Here is a 12,805-nt window from a genome sequence, read left to right on the forward strand (position 1 = left end):
CTAAACACACATTGGGCAAGTGCACCCATCGTGGACGTAGTATAGTGTTGGTAAGATACCGAGGTCGTCCAAGGACACAAGAGTTTATACCGGTTTATCCTCAACGTCTAATCAAATCAAAAGTTAGAAAAATGTTTTAAACTAAGAAAAATAAAACAACTAAATGCTGAAAATAAAATAAAATAAAACAGATAGAAAGATGAATCACTTGGATCCGACACGTGTATAGTAATAACCTTTGATTATTTCGCACTTTTGCACTTGTTTAAGAGATTATCTTAGTTATGTAGTAGGCCCCTCTTTTGAAGGCGACGTACCCTCAACCCAGTAGTTTGAGTCCAAGGATACAATCCTAAAGGGTCGGATTATTGAAGATAATGAATTAAGTTATTAAATGCAAATTATGGTAGGCCCGCTTTCGGCGGTGACGTTACCCTCGACTAAGTAGTCTGAGTCAGCAGGGATACAGTCCTAAATAGCCGGGTTATAGTATTAATAGTAGTTAGCTTATGAGGGGGTCAAAGAGTTTGGATCCCCGCCATCCAATACCTATGGGTATTGAAGGAGATCCTACTAAATTTGACCCAGGTCCCAAGCAGGACCTCTAAACGCTGAACAAGGGCAAGACCTTTACCAAACCGTTCCCTTAACCCCCGACCAGGTAGCCAACATACCTCCATATAGACCGTGGAGATATGAATGGTGAAAATCTTTTATTTTATATAGACAGTAAAATAATGCCAAGAACCACGGACAAACGATAAGGAAAGATCACCTTCAACATAAGTAACTAGTTATTAAAGTCATTAATACAAAACCAAATAAAAAGTGCAAAAGATTAAAAATAAAAAGTATTATACTAAACACTTGTCTTCACCAAGTGATGTAAGAGACTTAGGCAAACATGGCCTTGATTGTCAAGAACTCTTACGATCAATCTTGGATCCCGAGACGACTCACACACTCTATGATGGACAATGGATGATGGTGGTGGATGATGGTGTTATGGTGGTGATGGGTGGTGGATGAAGTGTGAGAGAGGTGGTGTGCCAAGGGATGAGAGAGAATGAAGCCAAGCTCCTCTATTTATAGGCTGAACAGAACGCTGGACACGGCCCCGTGTCCGCTGGACACGGCCCCGTGCCCGTCTGACATTCTCTCTCTTCATTAATTGTAATTGCGAATTACAATTAATGCGCCTGCTGTACTTTCAACACGCCCCCGTGCCCGCTGGGCACGGCCCCGTGGTGAGCAATGGAAGCTTCTACTGGTTTGTCTTTCTGCTGCTTCCTGGGCACGCCCCCGTGTTCGCTGGACACGGGGCGTGTTCAGACTTCTGTTCTCTTCTCTTTGTCTTGGGAGGTGCCGTTGAGGGTCCGGGCAGTTTACTTTTGTTCCTTTTCTTGTATTTATGGTAGAATTAGTGGTCTTTTTGCTTCTTTTGTGATTTGAGCTCATTTCATCCTGAAAATACAAAAGGAAGACAAAAACACTCTTTTTCCAACATTAGTACTTAAAAAGGGTTAGTTTTTATGCCTTAATTGATGTGTTTTATATGTTGCATTTTACACACATCAAATACCCCCACACTTGAACTTTTGCTTGTCCTCAAGCAAACTCTTTTAATGTGGCTTACACTCCCAAATGGAATAGGTAGAAGAGAAGTTTTTTAACTTGTCCTAGAGTGTCGGGAATCCAAGGTTTGCATAGGTTCTATTTTTATTTTATTTACAATCTTATTCGTCATGGTTTATTTTGAACTTTTCATAAGATAAACTACTTAATTGGGCATAGCATGCCTTATTAAAATTCCATTTATATACAAGTTCACATACCTCACGGGAGATCACTCAATCACTCGGCCGAAGGTGTATATTTAAGTGGATCGCTCGAGAGCGGCACGGATTTACATTCTCCATATGCTTGCCAAGCGATCAATCCTCCTCCTTTTTAACTTTTTACCTTTGTAAATATCAAGAGGTCTTTTGGGGTGAAGGCTTGGGTTTAAAGGTGGGTGGTTGGTTAGTGGTTAGTAAAAAGGGCGAAAATTGTAACAAGTGTCGGTTTTCGTGAGATACCTTATTTTTAGTGACATTTATTTTTGAAGTATTCTCCAAACAAGCTTTTTGTAGCTTATGTTTGTTTTTGACTTCATCAATTTTTTTTTTTTTCGTCACGTAAAGGTATGTTTATGAAAACCGAGTTTGTTACTAAAATAAAGGTGAAAAAATGAAAAGGTTTTTGGTGGGTAAAAAAAAATTGTTTTGGGGGTAATGAAATGAAAGGTTTAGGCTCAAAGGGGTTTTCTAGGGGGATTTGGGTAGGTAAAAAAATGAAAAATAATGGTTTTGAAAGAAAAATAGTTAGTCCTAGTGCCTCCATCATTTACTTACTTGGGTTTAAGTTGGTAAGGACCGGGAATGTATCGTCGTGGCAAGTTCTAGATTTGTAAAGACCGAGCGGCTATTCACACAAGAAACGAAAAATGAGCATTTAATTTAAATACGTGTATTTTTATGCTCAATAAAGGCTCAAAACTCACTTTTTGTGGGAATGGGTTTTAATGTGACCAAGCATATATAATCGAATTTTAGCTAGACTTGTTATACCGTTTCATAATTTTCTTATGTTAGTTCTTTTTATCACGACGCTATCGGTTGTAAATTTGTAAAAATATAACCCTTTTATAACTTGTTATTCCCAACTTAAACTAAGACAAGTAAATAAAATAAAAAAATGAAAAAGTTTTTGAAAAAATTTGGGGTGTTTAGCGGTTCCAATAGAGTTTTGTGTAAGGCTTGTTTTAGGATTTTGCAAAAATTCCAAGGTTTTAGCATCCCCCCCCACACTTAAATTACACATTGTCCTCAATGTGTCCAAAAATAAAGTTTTTGGTTGATTAGAATATGTAAAAGTGTGTTTAAAAACAAAGATTTGTGTTACTGGCACTCTGGACACGGCCCCGTGTTGACCGGGCACGGCCCCGTGGTCAAGTGCCAGTAACAAAATTATAGAATTGAAACAGAAGCCTGGACACGGGGGCGTGTTCGCTGAACACGGCCCGTGTCCAGTTACCTGAACTGGGTGATTTCCTGCAGGGGGCTCAGCACGGGGCCGTGTTGGTTGGGCACGGCCCGTGTGGAGCCTTCTGTTATGGAGATTTTTGTCGGTTTGTTCTGTTCTTCTGCATGGTTCCATTTTTCTCGTTCCCTTTTTCATCCATTACCACCATGAGTGTGATTTATTCTGCAAAAACTAAAAGATTAAACTAAACTAAGGATAGGTCCGCGGAATGCCTCCGTGGTGCGCCACGTTTATAAGGGTCCTTGGCTAGACCCAATTCCCGGTCACACGTCTTTGATTGGGGTGCCTTGCCTCCCAAGTTACACCGTCGGAGAGCGGCATCCAAGCTTGAGTCGATAACCTTCATGTAGTGGATCGGGTCGTCATCCTCTATTCTTTTCCCAACTCCGAACTTTACCTCATCGTCCCCATATCTCAAAGTTAGTGTCCCGTCATTCATGTCCACTACTGCTTGTGCGGTGGCAAGGAGAGGTCTCCCTAGAATAAGAGGGACCTCGGTGTCTTCCTCCATGTCGAGTATGACAAAGTCAACAGGATAAACGAATCTGCTTACCCTTACCAAGACATTCTCGATGACACCTTGCGGGAACTTGACCGATCGATCCGCGAGTTGTATGCTTATTTTTGTGGGGCTTGTGGTTCCCAAGCCAAGCCTTTTGAACATTGAAGAGGGCATGAGGTTAATGCTAGCCCCTAAGTCGGCCAAGGCATTGCGAACGGGAGATTCCCCTATTGAGCACGGAATCGTGAAACTTCCGGGATCGATCTTTTTTTGGGGTAGTTTATTGAGTACGAGGGCAGAGCATTCTTCGCCTAAATTAACTAATTGCAAATTTTCAATTTTCTTTTTATGTGTAAGGAAGTCCCTCATAAATTTAGAGTATTTGGGCATTTGGGTTAGGACTTCGATAAAAGGAATATTGACATGCAATTGTTTTAGCAAACTTTCGAATTTTGCGAATTGCTCGTTGGTTTTCTGACGAATTAACCTACCGGGGTACGGAACCCGAGGAGCCTTGGTAGGCTCTGTTGATGGGGGAGGGTCCTTCTCCTGCAGATTTGTTGGCGTTGATTCTTCCGCGGCTGGAGGTACTTCTGCAGGCCCTACGGTCCGGTTTCGTAGCGTGATGAGGTGAACTTGCGCCTTCGGGTTGGTTTCGGTATTGCTGGGTAATGCGCCTTGTGGTCTTTCGGAAAAATTTTGAGCTAGTTGATTTATTTGTTTTTCTATGTTTTGAATGCTAGCCTGTTGATTCCTAAAGTTTGATTCTAATTGTAGGAATCTTTCCGAATTTTTCTTGTCAGTGTCAGAGACGAGGCGAGATATAGTATCTTCGAGCCTTTCTCTTCCACTTTGTTGTTGAGTGAAATTTTGTGACTCATTTCTTGATTGCTGAAAGTTTGTTCGTTGTGGTTGTTGGTTACTACTATTGCCGGGCTCCCTCCAACCAAGGTTTGGGTGGTTTCGCCATCCTTGGTTGAAGGTCCCGTTGGAGGACCCGACGGCCTAGGTCTATTATCAATGTAGTTTACCATTTCTTGTTGATCGTCCGTTTCTTTCATGCAACTCCAATTTTCATGTGACCCACCACACCCCTCACAAGCCATAACCGAGACTGTTTTTGTCATTTCTAATTTTTTTATTTTTGAAGAAAGGGCCTCGATTTGGGCTTGTAAAGAGGTGTTTTCGTCTACCTTATGGGCGCCCGGGGCGATAGTTTTATTTCCCCGGGGAGTGTGCCATTGAAAATTGGTTTGAGCAATTTCCTCAATCTGATTATATATTTCGTGTGGGCGTCGATTACCTAAAAGTCCCCCGGAGCTAGAATCAAGTGTCTGCCTAGTATGTGGCAACAACCCATTGTAGAAAGTGGATACTTGTTGCCATATTGCGAGGCCGTGATGGGGACACTTGCGTAATAGCTCCTTGAACCTTTCCCAAGTTTCATATAAGGATTCCCCGTCCTCTTGTGAGTATGTGTTAATTTCAGCCATTAATTTAGCAGTTTTAGAAGGAGGGAAATACTTATATAGAAATTTTTGGGCTAGTTCATCCCAGGTGTTTACCGATCCAGCTGGGAGGGTGTTGAGCCAAGCTTTCGCTCGGTCTTTTAGTGAGAATGGAAACATACGAAGGCGGATGGCGTCGTTTGATGCTCCATTGATCCGAAATGTATCACATATTTCTAAGAAATTAGTTATATGTAGATGGGGATCCTCGTCCGCGAGCCCGTGAAAGGTTGCGGAGTTTTGGAGCATTTGTATCAAGTGCGGTCGAAGTTCGAAGTTATTGGCTTCGACATTCGGGGCATTGATAGCGGCGCCGAGATTACCTACGGTGGGCCGTAAGTAATCCATGAGGGTACGTTGGTCCGCCATTGGGGGTTGGGTCACCCGAAACTTTCTCTTGGTTTTTGGCTTTTAACCTTTTTCTGAGAAAGCGTTCGGGTTCTTCTAATGGTTCCTTTATGTCTTTATTGGAACTGGAGCTCATACACTACGCGAGGTTGGCGTCGGGTTCCAAGTCCTGCAATAAAAACAGAAAAGAATGTTGGTCAGAAGGTTCACCACGGCCCCGTGTCGAGCGAACACGGCCCCGTGGTCGGAGTTACAGTGGTTGTTTTTCAGATCCCAGTTACTGGAAGTTGGACACGACCCGTGTTGCACCGACACGGCCCCGTGGTCAGCCTTCTGTTAACTTGAAAAACAAAAACTGCCAGTAACGTTGCTGAGCACGGCCCGTGTCCGACCAGGCACGGCCCCGTGCTGAGCTCTGCAGAAGCTGAAAAATCTAAAAAAAATCCTAAAAATTAAAGAAAAATAAAAAGATGATTAGGCCGTTGATTCCTAACTTTCTTAAAATCCTTGTGTCCCCGGCAACGGCGCCAAAAACTTGATGCGTGTTAGTGTATATATGTTTTTAGATGTTTATTTAAGCCCTTTTTACACTTTTAGCCAAGTTTTAAATTTATAAAACACGATATTTACTAACACTAAGCACACATATGGGCAAGTGCACCCATCGTGGACGTAGTATAGTGTTGGTAAGATACCGAGGTCGTCCAAGGACACAAGAGCTTTTAATACCGGTTTATCCTCAACGTCTAATCAAATCAAAAAGTTAGAAAAATGTTTTAAACTAAGAAAAATAAAAACTAACTAAATGCTGAAAAATAAAATAAAATAAAAACAGATAGACAAGATGAATCACTTGGATCCGACACGTGTATTAGTATAACCTTTGATTATTTTCGCACTTTTGCACTTGTTTAAGAGATTATCTTAGTTATTGTAGTAGGCCCCTCTTTTGAAGGCGACGTTACCCTCAACCCAGTAGTTTGAGTCAGCAAGGATACAATCCTAAAGGGTCGGATTATTGAAAGATAATGAATTAAGTTATTAATGCAAATTATGGTAGGCCCCGCTTTCGGCGGTGACGTTACCCTCGCTAAGTAGTCTGAGTCAGCAGGGATACAGTCCTAAATAGCCGGGTTATAGTATTAATAGTAGTTAGCTTATGAGGGGGTCAAAGAGTTTGGATCCCCGCCATCCAATACCTATGGGCATTGAAGGAGATCCTACTAAATTTGACCCAGGTCCCAAGCAGGACCTCTAAACGCTGAACAAGGGCAAGACCTTTACCAAACCGTTCCCTTAACCCCCGACCAGGTAGCCAACATACCTCCATATAGACCGTGGAGATATGAATGGTGAAAATCTTTTATTTTATATAGACAGTAAAATAATGCCAAGACACCACGGACAAACGATAAGGAAAGATCACCTTCAACATAAGTAACTAGTTATTAAAGTCATTAATACAAAACCAAATAAAAAGTGCAAAAGATTAAAAATAAAAAGTATTATACTAAACACTTGTCTTCACCAAGTGATGTAAGAGACTTAGGCAAACATGGCCTTGATTGTCAAGAACTCTTACGATCAATCTTGGATCCCGAGACGACTCACACACTCTATGATGGACAATGGATGATGGTGGTGGATGATGGTGTTATGGTGGTGATGGGTGGTGGATGAAGTGTGAGAGAGGTGGTGTGCCAAGGGATGAGAGAGAATGAAGCCAAGCTCCTCTATTTATAGGCTGAACAGAACGCTGGACACGGCCCCGTGTCCGCTGGACACGGCCCCGTGCCCGTCTGACATTCTCTCTCTTCATTAATTGTAATTGCGAATTACAATTAATGCGCCTGCTGTACTTTCAACACGCCCCCGTGCCCGCTGGGCACGGCCCCGTGGTGAGCAATGGAAGCTTCTACTGGTTTGTCTTTTCTGCTGCTTCCTGGGCACGCCCCCGTGTTCGCTGGACACGGGGCGTGTTCAGACTTCTGTTCTCTTCTCTTTGTCTTGGGAGGTGCCGTTGAGGGTCCGGGCAGTTTACTTTTGTTCCTTTTATTGTATTTATGGTAGAATTAGTGGTCTTTTTGCTTCTTTTGTGATTTTGAGCTCATTTCATCCTGAAAATACAAAAGGAAGACAAAAACACTCTTTTTCCAACATTAGTACTTAAAAAGGGTTAGTTTTATGCCTTAATTGATGTGTTTTATATGTTGCATTTTACACACATCAAATACCCCCACACTTGAACTTTTGCTTGTCCTCAAGCAAAACTCTTTTAATGTGGCTTACACTCCCAAATGGAATAGGTAGAAGAGAAGTTTTTTAACTTGTCCTAGAGTGTCGGGAATCCAAGGTTTGCATAGGTTCTATTTTTATTTTATTTACAATCTTATTCGTCATGGTTTATTTTGAACTTTTCATAAGATAAACTACTTAATTGGGCATAGCATGCCTTATTAAAATTCCATTTATATACAAGTTCACATACCTCACGGGAGATCACTCAATCACTCGGCCGAAGGTGTATATTTAAGTGGATCGCTCGAGAGCGGCACGGATTTACATTCTCCATATGCTTGCCAAGCGATCAATCCTCCTCCTTTTTAACTTTTTACCTTTGTAAATATCAAGAGGTCTTTTGGGGTGAAGGCTTGGGTTTAAAGGTGGGTGGTTGGTTAGTGGTTAGTAAAAAGGGCGAAAATTGTAACAAGTGTCGGTTTTCGTGAGATACCTTATTTTTAGTGACATTTATTTTTGAAGTATTTCTCCAAACAAGCTTTTTGTAGCTTATGTTTGTTTTTGACTTCATCAATTTTTTTTTTTTTTTTTTTCGTCACGTAAAGGGTATGTTTATGAAAAACCGAGTTTGTTACTAAAATAAAGGTGAAAAAATGAAAAAGGTTTTTGGTGGGTAAAAAAAATTGTTTTGGGGGTAATGAAATGAAAGGTTTAGGCTCAAAGGGGTTTTCTAGGGGGATTTTGGGTAGGTAAAAAAAATGAAAAATAATGGTTTTGAAAGAAAAATAGTTAGTCCTAGTGCCTCCATCATTTACTTACTTGGGTTTAAGTTGGTAAGGACCGGGAATGTATCGTCGTGGCAAGTTCTAGATTTGTAAAGACCGAGCGGCTATTCACACAAGAAACGAAAAATGAGCATTTAATTTAAATACGTGTATTTTTATGCTCAATAAAGGCTCAAAACTCACTTTTTGTGGGAATGGGTTTTTAATGTGACCAAGCATATATAATCGAATTTTAGCTAGACTTGTTATACCGTTTCATAATTTTCTTATGTTAGTTCTTTTTATCACGACGCTATCGGTTGTAAATTTGTAAAAATATAACCCTTTTATAACTTGTTATTCCCAACTTAAACTAAGACAAGTAAATAAAATAAAAAAATGAAAAAGTTTTTGAAAAAATTTGGGGTGTTTAGCGGTTCCAATAGAGTTTTGTGTAAGGCTTGTTTTAGGATTTTGCAAAATTCCAAGGTTTTAGCATCCCCCCCCACACTTAAATTACACATTGTCCTCAATGTGTCCAAAAATAAAGTTTTTGGTTGATTAGAATATGTAAAAGTGTGTTTAAAAACAAAGATTTGTGTTACTGGCACTCTGGACACGGCCCCGTGTTGACCGGGCACGGCCCCGTGGTCAAGTGCCAGTAACAAAAATTATAGAATTGAAACAGAAGCCTGGACACGGGGGCGTGTTCGCTGAACACGGCCCGTGTCCAGTTACCTGAACTGGGTGATTTCCTGCAGGGGGCTCAGCACGGGGCCGTGTTGGTTGGGCACGGCCCGTGTGGAGCCTTCTGTTATGGAGATTTTTGTCGGTTTGTTCTGTTCTTCTGCATGGTTCCATTTTTCTCGTTCCCTTTTTCATCCATTACCACCATGAGTGTGATTTATTCTGCAAAAACTAAAAGATTAAACTAAACTAAGGATAGGTCCGCGGAATGCCTCCGTGGTGCGCCACGTTTATAAGGGTCCTTGGCTAGACCCAATTCCCGGTCACACGTCTCTTGATTGGGGTGCCTTGCCTCCCAAGTTACACCGTCGGAGAGCGGCATCCAAGCTTGAGTCGATAACCTTCATGTAGTGGATCGGGTCGTCATCCTCTATTCTTTTCCCAACTCCGAACTTTACCTCATCGTCCCCATATCTCAAAGTTAGTGTCCCGTCATTCATGTCCACTACTGCTTGTGCGGTGGCAAGGAGAGGTCTCCCTAGAATAAGAGGGACCTCGGTGTCTTCCTCCATGTCGAGTATGACAAAGTCAACAGGATAAACGAATCTGCTTACCCTTACCAAGACATTCTCGATGACACCTTGCGGGAACTTGACCGATCGATCCGCGAGTTGTATGCTTATTTTTGTGGGGCTTGTGGTTCCCAAGCCAAGCCTTTTGAACATTGAAGAGGGCATGAGGTTAATGCTAGCCCCTAAGTCGGCCAAGGCATTGCGAACGGGAGATTCCCCTATTGAGCACGGAATCGTGAAACTTCCGGGATCGATCTTTTTTTGGGGTAGTTTATTGAGTACGAGGGCAGAGCATTCTTCGCCTAAATTAACTAATTGCAAATTTTCAATTTTCTTTTTATGTGTAAGGAAGTCCCTCATAAATTTAGAGTATTTGGGCATTTGGGTTAGGACTTCGATAAAAGGAATATTGACATGCAATTGTTTTAGCAAACTTTCGAATTTTGCGAATTGCTCGTTGGTTTTCTGACGAATTAACCTACCGGGGTACGGAACCCGAGGAGCCTTGGTAGGCTCTGTTGATGGGGGAGGGTCCTTCTCCTGCAGATTTGTTGGCGTTGATTCTTCCGCGGCTGGAGGTACTTCTGCAGGCCCTACGGTCCGGTTTCGTAGTGTGATGAGGTGAACTTGCGCCTTTGGGTTGGTTTCGGTATTGCTGGGTAATGCGCCTTGTGGTCTTTCGGAAAAATTTTGAGCTAGTTGATTTATTTGTTTTTCTATGTTTTGAATGCTAGCCTGTTGATTCCTAAAGTTTGATTCTAATTGTAGGAATCTTTCCGAATTTTTCTTGTCAGTGTCAGAGACGAGGCGAGATATAGTATCTTCGAGCCTTTCTCTTCCACTTTGTTGAGTGAAATTTTGTGACTCATTTCTTGATTGCTGAAAGTTTGTTCGTTGTGGTTGTTGGTTACTACTATTGCCGGGCTCCCTCCAACCAAGGTTTGGGTGGTTTCGCCATCCTTGGTTGAAGGTCCCTGTTGGAGGACCCGACGGCCTAGGTCTATTATCAATGTAGTTTACCATTTCTTGTTGATCGTCCGTTTCTTTCATGCAACTCCAATTTTCATGTGACCCACCACACCCCTCACAAGCCATAACCGAGACTGTTTTTGTCATTTCTAATTTTTTTATTTTTGAAGAAAGGGCCTCGATTTGGGCTTGTAAAGAGGTGTTTTCGTCTACCTTATGGGCGCCCGGGGCGATAGTTTTATTTCCCCGGGGAGTGTGCCATTGAAAATTGGTTTGAGCAATTTCCTCAATCTGATTATATATTTCGTGTGGGCGTCGATTACCTAAAAGTCCCCCGGAGCTAGAATCAAGTGTCTGCCTAGTATGTGGCAACAACCCATTATAGAAAGTGGATACTTGTTGCCATATTGCGAGGCCGTGATGGGGACACTTGCGTAATAGCTCCTTGAACCTTTCCCAAGTTTCATATAAGGATTCCCCGTCCTCTTGTGAGTATGTGTTAATTTCAGCCATTAATTTAGCAGTTTTAGAAGGAGGGAAATACTTATATAGAAATTTTTGGGCTAGTTCATCCCAGGTGTTTACCGATCCAGCTGGGAGGGTGTTGAGCCAAGCTTTCGCTCGGTCCTTTAGTGAGAAAGGAAACATACGAAGGCGGATGGCGTCGTTTGATGCTCCATTGATCCGAAATGTATCACATATTTCTAAGAAATTAGTTATATGTAGATGGGGATCCTCGTCCGCGAGCCCGTGAAAGGTTGCGGAGTTTTGGAGCATTTGTATCAAGTGCGGTCGAAGTTCGAAGTTATTGGCTTCGACATTCGGGGCATTGATAGCGGCGCCGAGATTACCTACGGTGGGCCGTAAGTAATCCATGAGGGTACGTTGGTCCGCCATTGGGGGTAGGTCACCCGAAACTTTCTCTTGGTTTTTGGCTTTTAACCTTTTTCTGAGAAAGCGTTCGGGTTCTTCTAATGGTTCCTTTATGTCTTTATTGGAACTGGAGCTCATACACTACGCGAGGTTGGCGTCGGGTTCCAAGTCCTGCAATAAAAACAGAAAAGAATATTGGTCAGAAGGTTCACCACGGCCCCGTGTCGAGCGAACACGGCCCCGTGGTCGGAGTTACAGTGGTTGTTTTTCAGATCCCAGTTACTGGAAGTTGGACACGACCCCGTGTTGCACCGACACGGCCCCGTGGCCAGCCTTCTGTTAACTTGAAAAACAAAAACTGCCAGTAACGTTGCTGAGCACGGCCCGTGTCCGACCAGGCACGGCCCCGTGCTGAGCTCTGCAGAAGCTGGAAAATCTAAAAAAAATCCTAAAAATTAAAGGAAAATAAAAAGATGATTAGGCCGTTGATTCCTAACTTTCTTAAAATCCTTGTGTCCCCGGCAACGGCGCCAAAAACTTGATGCGTGTTAGTGTATATATGTTTTTAGATGTTTATTTAAGCCCTTTTTACACTTTTAGCCAAGTTTTAAATTTATAAAACACGATATTTACTAACACTAAGCACACATATGGGCAAGTGCACCCATCGTGGACGTAGTATAGTGTTGGTAAGATACCGAGGTCGTCCAAGGACACAAGAGCTTTTAATACCGGTTTATCCTCAACGTCTAATCAAATCAAAAAGTTAGAAAAATGTTTTAAACTAAGAAAAATAAAAACTAACTAAATGCTGAAAAATAAAATAAAATAAAAACAGATAGACAAGATGAATCACTTGGATCCGACACGTGTATTAGTATAACCTTTGATTATTTTCGCACTTTTGCACTTGTTTAAGAGATTATCTTAGTTATTGTAGTAGGCCCCTCTTTTGAAGGCGACGTTACCCTCAACCCAGTAGTTTGAGTCAGCAAGGATACAATCCTAAAGGGTCGGATTATTGAAAGATAATGAATTAAGTTATTAATGCAAATTATGGTAGGCCCCGCTTTCGGCGGTGACGTTACCCTCGACTAAGTAGTCTGAGTCAGCAGGGATACAGTCCTAAATAGCCGGGTTATAGTATTAATAGTAGTTAGCTTATGAGGGGGTCAAAGAGTTTGGATCCCCGCCATCCAATACCTATGGGTATTGAAGGAGATCCTACTAAATTTGACCCAGGTCCCAAGCAGGACCTCT

This window comes from Helianthus annuus, chromosome 4, assembly GCF_002127325.2.
Source record: "Helianthus annuus cultivar XRQ/B chromosome 4, HanXRQr2.0-SUNRISE, whole genome shotgun sequence".
NCBI classification, from domain to species: Eukaryota; Viridiplantae; Streptophyta; class Magnoliopsida; order Asterales; family Asteraceae; genus Helianthus; species Helianthus annuus.